The 16,564-nt window shown below is 36.0% G+C and overlaps 1 protein-coding gene across 2 annotated transcripts in view; it reads right to left on the bottom strand.

Annotated features, from left to right (window-relative positions):
- GPC6 (glypican 6) overlaps nucleotides 1-16,564 on the bottom strand; it is a 756,668-nt gene that overhangs the window by 681,087 nt on the left and 59,017 nt on the right. The gene's annotated exons all lie outside the window — the stretch shown is intronic.

Below are 16,564 nucleotides of genomic sequence, written 5' to 3'. Positions count from 1 at the left end.
TCTAGAGCCAATGAAGATGGATATACACAGTCTTCCTCAGAGCATCTTAAGCCTTAACTTTCTCCTCTAATAGTAGAGGTTTCATAGCCAACTACCCTTCTAGCTGCAGTGACTCAAGCAGGTGCCTAAAGTAAAGGATGAAAATGGTCTGTGTTCCCAACAGTTAGGAGTTCATGTTTCTTTATACATGTAGGTTTGGTACAAAAAGGATATTTTAGATATTAATTCATATAGAAAAAGGAGAAACAGTATTTTCCCATGGTTATAGAACAAGACTAGAAGCCTTAGTTATGAAAAACCTTGATTTACTATTTACTACTCAATTTCCTAATTTATAAATTACTAAATAGTAGTTTAGTATTACTTTTTACTATTAAATAGCAAATTGATATTTACTATACCATATTTTCTTGATTAACTGTTCATTATGGACCTTCTTTCTATCTCACTGCAAAAAATTACTTAGTTCCATCCTTTATCAGTGAGGATCTATGTACATTTAACTATGCAGTCTGTTAGACAGGATCATGGGTTTCAAATCCCAAACCCAGGCATTTATTACTCCAGGAGAGCAGCATCTGTCCCCATCCTCCTCCTGCTCCATTGCTACCTTGAGCAGAGCTGAGATAAAGGGCAATTACTTTAAAAGTCCCTTTTTCCTTAGTGCACAGGCTTTTCAAATATCTCTAGTGATATAAAAGCAGTTCCTCTAAGGCAGAGTATACGATAGCCCATAGAACTGGGCCCCTCATCGGTATTTACACCTTCAGAAATATTAGCACTAGACAATTGCTCATACACAGCACTTCTTCTTCCTGCTGTGTTATTTCTATTGTACAGCACATGCTTGCACAATTGCTTTTTTTGAATCTATGGAAATACATGCTGCATAGCAGAAGGCAGATCAACTTCTTTTTTTTAATAAATTATCACACTGACAATTAAAATTCCTTGTGACAGGCAAATTACTGTTAAAATCTATGACTGATTTCTAGCAGAAAAATCTGGAACAGCGGGGAGAAGAGCAGCTAGCAGAAAACCTTATTAAAAATCTAGGTAATAAACCTTTTGCAAATATCAATTTTAATTATTTTTTAAATTACCTTTTCCTCTTCCATCTCTTTCATATGGCCCAATCATGTGAAAAGTTAATAATATTTTATAATAAAAAACATTTAATGTTCTTTTTTTTCATCATCTTCAGTGAAGTTTTTCAACAATATGAGCCATTACACTAAAATGGTAATTTCTTCAGCCATCAGTGCACACAGCTGTTTTATAGTTGAACTGTTTCCACCAGTAGAATTTTTTTGACACAAGTATTGCAGCTTCTGGAGCATGATTTCACTACAAGATTTTTATTTATATTAAACAGTTTTTAATGTCTAATAATATCAGTACAATGACTGGCCAATTCTGTTGCTATTAATAAGCTTCTTTACTGAGAATTTTTGAAATATCTGAAAACAATAAAAGAAAAGTTTCTAAAACATGCATAAAGAAGTTTTGGAAACAAAGTGCCTAGCAGTAAGGTACGTGAAAAGGAAAATTCTCCTTAGAAGACCAATGGCATTTATTTTCCATCTCATACTCTTCCTCTCCCACAGGCTAAAAGGGATGTGGTCAAGAAAAAGCCTTCAGGGTTCTTTTTTTTTTTTGTGAGCTGAGATACAGAGCACCTTCATTTTCAGAGGTGAAAGATGTAGCAAATTTTCAAAAGTGATTTGCTTAATGGAAGAAAAAGTGTCATGCTAAAAAGTGACACACAGCAGGGAAACATAAAAACCTCTGGGTGCTTACGATTTTAAGTTTCATTCATCTCTCTTTCTTTCCAGAAGTGCTTTTTTTCTTACACTGTAATGATCTTTAAATGGGTGGTAATGAAGAATAATGTACTCTGTGATGAGTAGAATTGGTCATCTCTAACTTGTGACTCACCATGAACACAGTGTATATTAAACAGTAAATCACAGTCAGGTGTTTAATTCTATTTCCTCTTATTTATTTATTTTCCTAGAGTATGTCTTGCTCTTCTTCAGGTTTTCATATCATCAATATGACCACTGTAGTTTAATTCCAGAAGAGACTGACCTGCTCAGAGGTAGATAAAAAAGTAAGTCCAAACAATAACTTTATGACTGCTCTGACCTTTGCAGGGGCTTAGTGAAATTACTGAGCAGTTTGATCTCTATACCATTTATTATCCACAGCAAATAATTTTTTTCTAGATGGTACATGAAGCCAATTGACCAAGGATGTACCGTTAATACATATTAAATACATCTATGAGTGCAACCAGACAGATGTAGACCAGTTTCTTATGAAGAAAGACCATTTAATTAACCAAAAGATATTAAGTTCTTAATCTTGGTTCAGATGCTTTGACTTTCAGAGCCAGGTATCTCCTTATCAGCAGCCGAGGATGGTGGGTCATAGCCCCTGTCCTGACACATGATGAAGGCTGTAGGAGACATCCAGTACTGGAGCTGCTAGCACTGATGCCCGTACTGAGTGTATATATATGAATGCTACCCACAGCATATACAGGCTGTGAGAGGCCCATATGTAAGAGGGCGTTCATTGGGATGCCACATCCAGCACAATTTAACCAGACCAGAGCATCCTCTCTGGTTCGATGGACTCAATGAAATGTCTTCACAGACGTCAGAAACTAATGAATCTGGGCTCACAACCCTGTGCAATAGACTCAAAAAGTTCAGAGAAAAACAACTTGAGATTGCATGAGGAAGAAAACTTGCTATTTACAGAACGAGTTGCTCAGAATTGATGTTTTTTCTAGTAAAAGCTGTTGTACATATGAGCTCAATTTGATGCTGCATTGTTTAGTGGCAGACAATGATAATACAAAACATAATGCAATTTACCGCTTCATTTCTTCATAAAGTCTACCCTGAAACATTTACCGCTCCATGTTACAGTGGAGAAGGAGTTTAGCAAAATGAGTAAAGTAGGTAATCTGTAAAACTATAAATAATGCTCTCTGCTTTCCTAAATAATATTTCACACTCTAGTGAAATAACATCTTTTCATTTTAATACCAGATCTGACCTGAATTATTTGTCTAAAATTTCTGAACCTGAGTTAGTCACCCTGGACAAGATTTGTATTTAATGTTTTATCAACTGATGAAATAGACAGCTCAGTCTGCTCTGCCTGTGGATGCTGACAACTGAGAAAAAGTTTAGAAATTAATTTTCAGCTTTTGATTTTGTTTTTAATTAAACAAGTACAAGTGCTGAATTTTGCTCAAGTTCCTTCTCGGCTCTCAACCACAAAGAATATGATTAAAACCATGAGATTTTAAAACAAAGCAACACTAATGCTTTATGATTTTAGTCTGCTTTCACTTACAAAAGCAAGATTCCATTACTTCAACCGAGAACATAGAATACCATGCATATTCTTGCCCACACACAAATGGTATAATTCCTGTCAGATACTGGAGACAGAAAACACATCATCTTTCTGACTTCTGGGCAGCATCACTGATAACCTTTTCTGTTTGCTTCTCTAGCACTCGCCAGCAATCTCCTGAATCACTTACCAGGCATGAATTTTGCGGTTGACTATTTTTATATTCCCCACCCCTCCCTTTTTCAATATCAGTTGTGGAAAACACATTTCTCTTTCAGTACGTCTGTTAGAAATGGCAGAAATTTAACTGTTTCAGTTAATATGCATTTTGGGACATCAGCTAGTGTCTCTGTAGAGTAGTGCACTGTGACACATAGTAGATGCAAGTCAGACTAAGGTTAGTAACCTTTGTTCTGTATTCTCTTGCACAGAGCAGATCTACCTTTAGCTAGTCTATAAAAATGGATTGAATTCAGCCAAAAGCATTTCCCAATTCATTACAAATTGTAAAAGACAGAAGATGAATGATAACCTTAGAGTCAAAGGTGTCACTTCACAGGAAGACCTCAAACGTCACTGAAGATTTTCCAAAATAGAAATTAAAACATATATTCACAAAGACCTAAATTTGCACAGTCCAAAAGATGATAGTTTCAGTAGGATATGAGAATGAGATAATAAAAATAAGGAGGTAGACAGAAAACCAGTCTGGAACCATAAAGGTAACCCTTTGCAGCTACTACAACCACTGCTCCTTTTGATTTCACATGATTTGAATCTACTGACCATTGAATCTACTGCCCATTACTGTGTCCAGTTCTGGGCTCCTGAGTTCAGAAACGATGTTGAGGTGCTGGAGCAGGTCGAGAGAAGAGCAACCAGACCAGTAAGGGACTTGCATACAAGTCCTGTGAGGAGAAGCTGAAGGAGCTGGGGTTGTTTAGTCTGGAAAAGAGGAGGCTCAGGGGAGACTTCATCACTCTCTACAACTCCTTGAAAGGAGGTTGTAGCCAGGTAGGGGTTGGTCTCTTCTTCCAGTCAACTATCAGTAAGACAAGAGGGTATGGTCTTAAGCTGTGCCAGGAAGGTTTAGGCTAGATATTAGGAAGAAATTCTTTACACAGAGGGTAATCAGGCATTGTAATGGGCTGCTCAGGGAAGTGGTGGATTCTCTGTCCCTAGAGGGCTTTAAGATGAGACTGGATGTCTCATGGCATCTCTCATTTTAAGATGAGACTTAGTGCCATGGCCTAGTAACCACGGCAGTGTTGGATCAAGTGTTGGACTTGATGATCTCAGAGGTCTTTTCCAACACAGCTGATTCTATGATTCTATGATTCTATGACAGGTGCTCAGAATAAAAGCAGCTGGTCCTGAATTAAAAGCACAATTTCAACAGTTCAAATATCTATATTGACCCTGTGCAGTTTAGTTTCAAGACAAAGTTAATAAAAGCAAAGCAACATTCAAAAGCAAGTGGTTGGTAACTTACACAAAATGTAGGCAATTTACCTGTAAATGCTTCATTCATGCTGGTTAAACTTACCCTCTTTTTATGCATAGGTACTCACTGACTTAAATAGATCTAAATTAATTGATTCAGCAACTTCAATTAAGTTCAAAAGCAAACCACAAAGGACACTACATGCAGATTTCAGTTTGTGCAATAAGGGTGTAGAACAATTCGCAGACCTAAATAATATACTCATACAGAAGACACTTCTGTAGCTCTGGAGCTACCTTACAACCAAGTTGTCTTCGGTGTGTGACGCTCCCGAGCTCAAAATTCACGTAGCAACATTGCAATATAATGGTCAGTTAACACTGAAATCCTTTAAGTACTTCATCCACATTAATCCCAAATGAATACCTCATGATTAATTTTATTAAAACAAATTACAAAGGAATTGGTAATGGTTAAGTTGTTATCATAGAACATTACCATTATTTTTATTTATTTGTGTGGACTTTGTCTGCTTTCTAGGCTGTGTCTTTCAAAGTTTTTTTTCAGTGACAGTGGCCCAGCATAACTTAAATGAGGTGTGATACCTACATATCTAAAATTAGCTGATGTAAATCCAGTCCCCAGAGTCTAACCTGAATGTCACTAATCTGACAAAATTCTTCTTGACTTTAGCACTGAGTTCCTTGTTTCCCCTCCCAATTGTCTGTAAATCCCACTCAAAGATTTTTAAAAATGTTAAACTGCCTGTATGTACATAAATTCTGGAACAGAAGATAAAGAGGCAAGTGTCTTAACTCTCCTTTCTCCCCCCCCCCCAGCTTTGAATATGGAGCATTTAAAGCTGAATGCTTTGTCACCTCTTAAAGAACACAATGGTATTTAACTAACAAATACAAACCAGAGATAATGCCTCCTTTCTAAATTTATCATTAGGTCCTTTCTATTTTGAAGAAAGACTACAGTATTCTTACTTGGAAAATCTTCTTAGTTTACTCATTTTACAGTAAGGTCACCTAAGCCTCAATAAAATTTAAGAGCACCAACAAATTGTAGATTTTTATTTGATGACCTAATTTTTTAGTCTAGGTGCACTTAATATGCAATTTTTACTTTCTTTTTTTGTATTTTGTATGAGACATCACTTTAACCGCATTAATACTGAGTCCAACAGTAAAAGACTGTAATTATACACAAGTAAAAATCCATGCCCTAAAATTTGGATTTGCATCCACTGGAGAGAATTTCTAAAGCATGTATGAAGATATGATACAAATGCTAGGCCCTTAACATTTCTCAGGAATATATTTTAGAAAACTCTTGGCTGAAAACATTATAAAAGCTGAATGGGTTTTTTTGTTAGTTACCAAAATATTTTAACGCTATAGTCTAAATTCATGGACTATAAAACAAGTACAATTGTTCTGAAGGAACATGGGAAAAATTATGATTATTATCTAGAAATCAAGAAGTTATGAACATAAAATGAAAATGCACTGGTTTCTAAGTTTTGGAAAGAGACAAAGTACATTTTCATAAAATACAAAAGTGTAAGCTCTACCTTTCTTATTAGCAACAACTTTGTAATAAAATCAAAGATAAGGACATTGGAAGATTTATATGTAATTTTTCCATAATTATCTTCATAATTAATTTTATACTGTGAAGTATCTTATTTAAATTATTTGAAACTTTTCTTTAAAAAAATGAGACCAAGAATTATCACAACAATTCTGGAGATAACATCAATGACCATAAAGATTCAATTCTAAACATTTTTTTCTTTGTATCAGTTTGTTTGGGTTTTTTTCACCAAAAATAAGAGCTTGCCTTTGTCATCACAGAATTGTGGTGTTTGGTGGTTTGAGTTGGTTTTTTGTTGGTTTTTTTTTAAACTCATCAATTTTTTAATTCTCATCCAGCTTGTTGATTCCGCTCATCCTCTCCAACCCATTTTGATGGAAATTTCGTTAGACTAGTCTTTATTTCGCTGTCTGTGCCATTACTAAGACTGTGCAAACATACCAGATTGAGGACATATTCCTACAGAACACACATCAGCTTGACAGGGGACAATAAACTCTGCATAGTTTCCCCACTAATTACATGATCACATAATAGTAGTGTAATTTCCTTTTTTTTATGTCTTCTTATGAAAATGTCATGTGAAATAACATTGGAAGATTTATTTATCAAGACAGATGACATCTGGTTCATCACCTTCTCAAGAACTGTTATTCTGTCACAAAAGGATATTGGACTGGTATCACACAAGTTCTCCTTGATAAATTCATCTTGGCTATTACTCATTTCCCTGCTATTCTGCAGGTGCTTACAGTTCATTTGATTTATTTGTTCCAGTTGTTGGGGTGTTTTTTATGACATTTAAATTATGCTGATGGGTCTGTAATTCCCCAGCTCTCCCTTTCTCTCCTTTATAAAAGCAGGCACTGAGTCAGCTCTTTTGGAATTTTCTGAAACTTTCTCAGTTCTTCACAACAGACAACTGCTAATGGTTCTTGAGAAGAATTCATCTAGTTACTTAAATACTATACAATAAACTTCATTAAACACATATTATTTTCAAACACATAACTGGTTCTATGTAGTCTTTCAGAAGCTCTTTAATCATTCCAGTCTGACCTCTTAGCCCATTCTTAGGCTAAGTAACTCCTCTATTAACACAGAGGAGCTCCAGCTAAGGAAAACTGAAAAAGATGTTAAACATTTTTGCAGGTTTAATACCATTTTTTAATTTATTTCCTTCCCTGTTTGATAGCATATCAACCTTTTTATTTACCTTGCTCTGATTATTAGTGTGTTTATAAAATTACTTTTAATTTCTCTTTATGTCCTATTTTATGTCATGTATAATTCTGTGTCTTGGCCTTTCCAGTTTTGTCCCCTTTCCTATTACTGTTATTTCATTTACACTAATTTGGTAATTTGACCTAGTTTCCACTTTCCAAGGGATGCTTTTTTTTTTTCCTGAGTCTCAAGCACTGAAGTGAAGGCTTACTTAAGGGAGCTACTTCCTAGGCTTCACAAGTATTGAGACAGTTTGTGCTTCTCCCTTAAACACAATTTCTAGGGGGAACTGCCATTGCTTGTAAATGTTTTTCCCTTAGATTTATTTGCAATGAGATCTGACTCATCAGCCCAACGAGTCTGTTCTCTTGTAATTTATTGGTTTTATTATGATCTGCACTTTCTGTTCCTTGATGCAATAAATCATGTTATGTCCTCACTAAGCAGGTTAAAGAAAGTGAGAGTAAACCCCTTTCATATTCTCAACTACACTTGTTTTTTCTAGGGTTTCCTGCTAGCTGCCTTCAAAGAACCACAGAGAGACTGAGCCTGGGAGGGACCTCTGGAGGAGATTAGTCCAGGCTTTTGCTCAAGATAGCATTTAATGGAAAAACTGGATCAGATTGCTCATTGCTTCAACTCAGCGGACTTTTGAAGTTCTCCAGGGAAATAACTGAAGTTGATTCCAACACCTCTCTGTAGCATTTTTTTCTTACTATAAACCACTTCTGCTCTAAATTACTGTTATTCCTTATATTCAGTTGAAATCATTAGCACTGGTGTTTGTGAGAGCTGCTTGCTGTCCTTCCATTACGCACTTCCGAAAGAGTCTGTTTTCTCTGTCATGTCCTACAAGTGGTGGCAAACTACTCCCTTATATTTAATCTAACCGTACCTGCTTTCAGGCTGATGAGCAGGTTGTTACAGGTCTGGACCAAGGTTCTCCTCCTGCAGAACTGCAACATGGCAGTCACTCACTCCTGTGGGTATTACCACATGGGGTTATGCCAACCAAGATCTAGGATGCTGTGTTTTAAAGGTGTGAGGCCCTGTGGGCTTGTTCCCATGGCCTGCTGCAAATCCAAAGGATGGCCCTGCTCTCCAGCCTGTCAGTTGCCTTCCCTCCACTTCAGTAACCTACTTGCTTTACAAATAAACTACAATATATTCTTGCACAGAAACACTGAACATTGTACATTTCTGAGTCAAGCTTAAAAGGGAAATTGGGATACTGAAACCCATCTACTCATAACACTGCACTTTAAAACACTTTGACAATTTCATCCAGGTAACTGCAATGCATGACTGCAGCTAACATGTTAAAGATCCATCACAAAAATCTTCTTATGACGGTAAAGAGAAACTTTGCAAACTTTGACCTGAAACCTAAACCAACAGTAAATCACCAGAAAGAAAACTCTGCTATTGAAATATCTTTGTGTATATACGTTAAAACATAATCTCTATGGCATAATCTCACATGAGGATATGTAACTGAGGCACCCAGTAATTATGCATACCTAAAATGCATAATTACCTTTGCAATAAAAAGATGTTTTATTTTCTTTGTATTAAAAGATGAGGTTCTTTCTTTGTAAAACTGTATATTCACTTCAGCACTAGAATCAAAATAAAGGATGTATAAGGCCATGATACAATTGGGATTTTTTTAGGAAGCAAAAAATGTGAAGTATGTGAAGTTATTTTTTCTTCACCCATGTACAACTTTAGATATTTTGCAAAGATTTTGCCAATCATTGGAAATACATAACAGAAGTCAAAATAAATTACATGGGGTGAGAGTTGAAGACAGCCTGGGAGGTTACTTAATTCTCTATCTTGGTATGGTGCATCCCAGAGGCTCTCTACCCTGCCACCACCACCAACTGTCGGACTGTGCAATCCACTATCTCCACAGACAAAATAATTGCCAGAAACCTCTGGATACAACAACATTAATTCACTTCATCAGTCATAAATCACACTTTTCCGCTGCAGCTCACAGAGTTCAAATCAGGACTGGAGCCCGCCAACAGCTAGAAATTGTCCTTTGAACAACCTCTGCTCTCTCTCTCTTTTTTTTTTTTAGGAAGGGTTCCCCAGCACATTGTAGAGAGCTCCTCAGAATTCGCTAAATGACAACAATCTAGATGTTTGGGTTTTTGACTGTTGTACAGGGACTTTAAAACGTCTGTAAATATTCATATCTCAGAAGAAACAATAAAGACACTGCAAATAAAACTCAGCCATGCCTTAAAATATCAAGAAGTATGGTATGCATTTACATTCAGATGTTCCTCTGGTGGTTTTTTTTCTTAGTTGACAGGGAGGTTTAACTCTTGAATGCAAAAGAAAGTGATTTGGGAAGGTAAAAATTGCTTTATGCAGATGGTAACTCCTGATGTTTGACACAGCTTTCTCAGGTTCAATAACAGAAGTTCATTCAAACGTTTAAAAGAATCCATATCCAACTTCCAAGTCTCAGCAGTATCTATCCAATCTATAGCTAGATTTCATTTAATTATTTAATCCCGAACATACTTTAGAAACACTATTAAGCGAGAAAGAAGCAATTTCATCAGAAGTTAACTAGAGATTTCTACTGGAAAAAAAAAAAAAAAAAAAAGGAAGAAAATGAAGGTGTAGTAGGCAAAGTCCTTTTTTCTTTTTGATTTTTGTTTTTTCAAGCTTTATTCAGCTGTATAAGGCCAGTGCAATAATAAAGGTTAAATTCCTGTGGCAATCATCTTCAAAGGGAATTAAAATTAATGCATGTATTCTGGAGCCATACTTATAAAAAAGGTTCAAACAATCCCCATTATTTCAAATAATGTTGAAAAATTATACCCAAGAATGGTTTCCAACTTATTTCTAGCAATTCATTTTGGATTAACATAAAATAAGCTACTTCAAGTATTACTATCCTTGTGCAATGTATTTATATCAATATGATTACTATCTTCAGTGAAAGGTTTAATATCAACATATATATAATTACTGGAAATGTTTCAATTTATATTAAAAAATGAAAATGTAAGATCAGCAACAACTGCCTCAACTAAATAAAATGTATAAATGTTCTCATTTACTGTAGTTATGTCTCTTCCATAGCAAAAACTGAGCCACTCAGCTTCATTTCTAAAATTATACTTATCAACTCTGCTGACTGTCTTTACACAGGGCTTATATGTAGTTTGAAAGGATTTATTCTGTAGTTTGAAAGGATTTATTCTGAAAGCACTTAACCCTTTGTAAAGATAAAGAATAATTAAAATCAGAGAAACAGAAATTTATATTATTTCAATCTTTTACTTATGTGTGACATCTCTGTACATATTGACATTGCAGTCTAACAATATTTCAGTTAAGTTACTGATGTGTTTTGTACACAATGATTTCCCTATACAGCTGAGGACAAAAAATACAAAGTGTATATCTATTTTCTAGACCAAATAATCTTTATTTTGAATTAATGTGACTCTAAGAAATTAATGGAAAATTTTTATCAATGGATCTTAATAAAACTTGTAAGAAAAGAAGCCTGGAGTAAAGGATTCTTTCTCTGTCCACTTTTGGGGGAAAGAGGAAAACATGCCAAAGCTCTAGAATTACACACATTTATATTTTGACACTGTGAGAAATCAAAAGCCTGTTCATAGCAAATACTACCTCTTTTTAAATAGGGGGGGAGACACATTTAAGTCTCCAGACACAAGGCTCCTAAATATGACACAGACCTATCGGGAGTAACCTACCCTGCTTGGGCACAAGACCTAGCATCTGGAAACCAGCAGAAAACACAGGACATCTCAAACAGATCTAATGTCTACATGGGACAAGTGAGCGTAGTTCCAGATGGTGCAAAACACATTGAAAAACAACATATGAAATGTGTTGTTTTTAGAAACTTCTGGGGAAGTTTCTAAAAAACTATGCAGACAACCAGAATGCCAGGTGAATCTGGTGAGCCAAATAAATCTACTGACACAGTCCTAAGTGTGATAGGAAGAGAAAAAAAAAAAAGAAAAGGAAGAAAAAATAAAGAAGGGTGGAGTGGTGTTGGGAGGGCTGTCAAATACAATACCAAATGATCAAATGACAACAGACTGGAAACTCAGCAGCATGATAGAAAGGGTCTGGGGATTTATAACGACTCCCTAAATGTAAGAGTCATCACTATCTGTACATGCCACTGCTGCAGAACAAAAGCAGTATCAGTTTGGATTTATTAACTAACAAATATTTCATATGAGACACTGAAAGTATTTATTTTCTCCTGCTTAGCACTAGTGGACCTTTTCCAGTGTTTTAGGGCAACTTAGTCTAGACAAACTGAAGAGCCCAAGAGAAAACAAGAAGACACTAAAAGACCAAAACATGTAATTTTAATGAAGGAAAGCCAAAAGAAGCCCATGGGGTGCAGTTCAGAGAAAGTGGCAGCAGGAAGGAGCAAGGGGAGACGTGTTTGACTGGAGTAGGCAGAAGCTGGAGTAGAACACACAATGATCCTTGAGTTTCTTGTGGCCATGGTAGATAAGAAGATATTATCTTAATTTGCTGCAAAGAAAATTTATGTTTGAACTCAGGAAAAGCTTTCTCACAGAATATACACCAGCATCTGTCACATACGGATGTACATGATCCTGCTTTCAGTATAGGTGATGAATTAGATGATTTCTTCGAGACAGTTTGAGCTCTACATTTCCATGATTTAATGATCTCAGCTGTCTGAGAAACTTATGAGTTGTGACATGAATATTTGCTTGTAAACAATAGCTTCTACTGCAAATTAGCAAAACTAAACTGTACAATACCAATTAACAGGTACCAATAATGACATATTCCTGAATTATGAATGCAAAGCTTACTGTTCTTTATCTCATTTCTAATCCTGTGAACCATTCAGCCTTATGCCTGTCTGGATATACCAAAGTAGGATTTCTGCTGACAAACACTGTCAGTACTGTCATCACAAATGCTCAATGCATGATCTTAAAAATAACATCACTATAAAAAAAAAAAAAAAAAAAAGAAGAAAAGAATGGAAGACTAATAAACTATGGTTACCCCATCATTGGAGCTGTAAATAATTTCCAGTGTGTTTTCTTTCATCTGTTTATTACTGCAATAAGTTGTTTTTTCAATGCAGGATTTCTGCAGAAGTATCTTAGACATTAGAACAGTATCAAATAAATCCCATACATTTCGCTAAGAGAGAAAAGATGGGGGATTTAGAGCAATGCAGTTTCTTGAATTCAGTGGGAGCAGCAGCTGAGCTTAATGCCTTGAGAACTCCTGATGGAGTTATATAGGACTTATTGGCATAAAGTACACGTTTTTGACTGGAGTGGTTTTTGACAAAACAGAGTGGCATCGCTTCAGAAAAAACAAAACAAAACAAAACAAAACATAAAAAGCTTTTGAAGGCCAACACTTATACAGTATAGGCTAACACAACATTAAAGTAAGTGAATGTTTTTTCTTAAGTGCCACTGAACTAGAGACCGTATTATAGCCGAGGCTGGATGCGTACATGCCAGCAGCTCCCTCTGTAGATTGGTGTCAACTAAGCAGACTCTCTTCTCCTTTTTCTTTGGGTTCAAGTATGTTTTAAATCTTCTTCTCATGTGTGGTCTCACAAAAGAAATAATAATAATGAAAAAAAAGAAACATGCTAAAATCTCTCTCTATCTCTCTGGGAAGAAACACTGTTTCTGTGTTGTCTGGCCTCTCTTTTCCTCCTGACAATGTTTCTGTGCTTCCCAGGTGTTGCCATATCAGCACCTGCTGAGCACCAGTGCCAGCACTACCACTGCCCCTGCTCTCCTGAGAAGCAGTCAGTCATTGGTATAGATGACACTCTTCTGCCAGTGGATCAGCCCATTTCCTCTGCTATAAGCTATATTTAATTCTGAAAGTCATACCCATATGGAGAGTATGTAATAGACATTTTACTGCCCACTGCCAGCAGCTAATTGCACATATAAGTATATATGCAAAGCATACACATGCACAAGTAAAATCTGTTAAAAGATGCATGGTTTATTGGTATTTCCCAAAACATTTGGAGAATTAGAGTAATAAGCATAAAACAAATTATATATTTTCATCTTATCAGGCAAAATTAAGGTCTGCCTTCTAACATATTCGTCATCCTCTTTCAGGAGTAAAGCCTATTCATTTCAGTAAAATGGCATGAGAACTAAGGTAGCATTCATCTGAAGCAGCAGAAGTATTCAGCTGTTAATAAAACCAACAAGCTTTTATAATGAGATCAGATGTCCCTTTCAATACTTAAACCAATTTATTGTCAGGCCGTGTATGAACAAGATCCACGCTTGAACCTTCACACAAACCAAGTGAGAAAAGGCACAGTTACATGCAAATGATTATTAGGAACCCCATCTGACTCTATACAAATTTTTTAGTCTTTCACTGGTGTTGGGGGAGGGTGTAAGAATGCTTCAGGTACAGCAGGTACATTTTTCATTCACTAGCTGAGGCTGCATGAAGAAAATATAATTTGTATCCTGTTCATTAATGACAGAGAGAAATAAAATGACAAGTAAACATATATTTAATATCCTATAAATTTCTTCACCATCAGAGAGCACCAGCCTTTTAACCTCAGTGTTCCACAATGATTTCTAGATAAACAATACTGATAAAATGTGGTACATTTTAAAATCTAAGATAATTGTTCAATTTGCAACTTAATTCAATAAATCCACCTTTATTATTCATAGATTACTCACCACAAAAAAATATTTTTTTATCTTTTGGTTTTTATTCTGTAATCAATTTACCAGAAATATTTGGATTATATAACAATACTCTATATTCCGAAATGTGACCAAATTTATTCTCATTCAAGGAATAAAAGCACATAAAAATAAATAAAATATGTAAGAAAGACGATTTGAATAACCTCTAAAAGCTATTTTCATACAATATTGTTTTGCGTTTTACATATTCTATGCAAATATTCCCCAAAACAATGTACAGAGTTACTACAACCACCAGAATGTCACATTAATCATATGAATGAAACCACACTATTAGATACCATTGTTTACCCTTTAGATTTTGTCTTGCTGTATCATAATCCTGCACTTTTATTGTAAACATAAGCTTAACAATACGTTTTCTCTTGTACAGCTTTCTGATTGTGACTAGTATGTTATTTTCTCTTTCAGAGTTCGTTAGTTGTAAAGGAATAGTTAGCTACAATCTGGTTTTATATCTAATTTCATATATATATCCCAAGGGACTTCAAATTTGTTAGTTTTTCTCTGGTCTTTTACTTGAACTGCAAACTTATCTGGGAGGCATTATAAATGTTTCCTAAGTTAGCTGCATTCTAGTTATAGGTCTGTCAAAGACCAGCAGTGTAATAATTTATATATATAAATTTCTGTATATAATTTATATATGCTGTAATTTGTGTAAAATTGGCAGTTTGTAGTGCATAATTGTTAATGAAAATAATAGTGGCTCAGAAGATGATAAATCCACCAGCAGTAAAAGCAACATGCAAAAGATGAGACTGGATGTGTCACTTAGTGCCACAGTCTAGTAACCGTGGTGGTATTGGATCAAGGGTTGGACTCCATGACCTCAGAAGTCCTTTCCAACCCGGCTGATTCTATGATTCTGTGATACACAGACAGACAGACAGACAGATGCTTGAGCACACCACCAATAAGCAGATCTCTCACAAGCTGTAGACAGACATGAGCTAAAGGTACCATTATCAAGGAAAATGCAATGGCCAGAGTAAGGCAGCTGTCACAGTAGTCACACAAGGCCCAGTGCCAGAAGTAGAATGGTTTTTTACCACAGTGCTGCAACTGCAACAATATGCCTGGTGAGCCCAGCAATGAAGAACTAAGGCTTATCAGCTGGGGCACAGAACTGTGGGGCTCAATGAAGGCTTCGGGTTCATGGTGGTGGTATGGCCACACGCTGCTATACAATTTTGTTTGATGCTACCTACTCACATTGGGTGAGCATGGGTACAGCTTGGTGTGGCAAATCACCACTCTATGATTCTGTGACTGTGAAAAGGTCCTCAATGCTGCCCCCAAAAAGCAGTCTCAGTCTTTTCAACGAGTGGTAGTTAAAAATCAGTCAGTAGCAGTGTTTTTGATGAGGATCAGTGTTACAGGTCTATAGAGATCAAGTGGAGCAATCTGGGATCCTACTAAAAATGTTGGACCAGACAGTCTTTTGAGGTCCCTTCCAACTTGTGCGGTTGTATAATTCTGTGATTTTAAAGAGAGAAAAATCAAACATGAAACATTAATGTCAGGTTTGAATTAGATACCTAAGCTCCTTCCCAAACCAGAAGCTTGTCATATGCCAACGAGAAAGGTAAGCAATGTCCAAAGGAAGTAGAAAAGTAAGGAAGTAGAAGAGTAAGACTCCACATTAATCTATTACCCTCTTTTTTCCAAAAAGCTGACACATCACAGTCTGACAAGAAAACCAATGCCTCTGTCAGCACTACAACCATTTTTCTTGGCTTGAAAATAGCTCTTGAAAGATGAATAGTTCAGTATGATTTGGATAGCAAAGCAGGCCATGCAGAAGTAATGCTGCTACTTCATTGCACAGAAAGGCCTCTTGCCACTGACTAAACTTTAATTAAAACATGTAGGTAGTTCTGATGAGTCAAGGGGCAGCAAGACAAATCCAAGGTGCTGAGGTATAGGGGAACCCTTCTGATAATCTCCATGGCTTTTGGTTTATACCCTGTTTATCCTGGACAGCCAGGAAGGTCTGGGAGAAACTGTGCCTTTTTTTTTTTTTCCCTGCAGAAGGGGTTCTGACTATTTTTGATAGATTAGAAAAGTTCTGTAAATAACACTTGATCATTGATATATATGAGGCTTTAACATAATTCCATACTTAGCCAGA

The sequence above is a fragment of the Myiozetetes cayanensis genome, unplaced genomic scaffold, assembly GCF_022539395.1.
Source record: "Myiozetetes cayanensis isolate MyiCay16 unplaced genomic scaffold, myiCay2020 scf5-8, whole genome shotgun sequence".
Classification (NCBI taxonomy): domain Eukaryota; kingdom Metazoa; phylum Chordata; class Aves; order Passeriformes; family Tyrannidae; genus Myiozetetes; species Myiozetetes cayanensis.
Note: the sequence above shows the minus strand (reverse complement) of the source record. Positions and strands in the feature narration are given on the sequence as shown.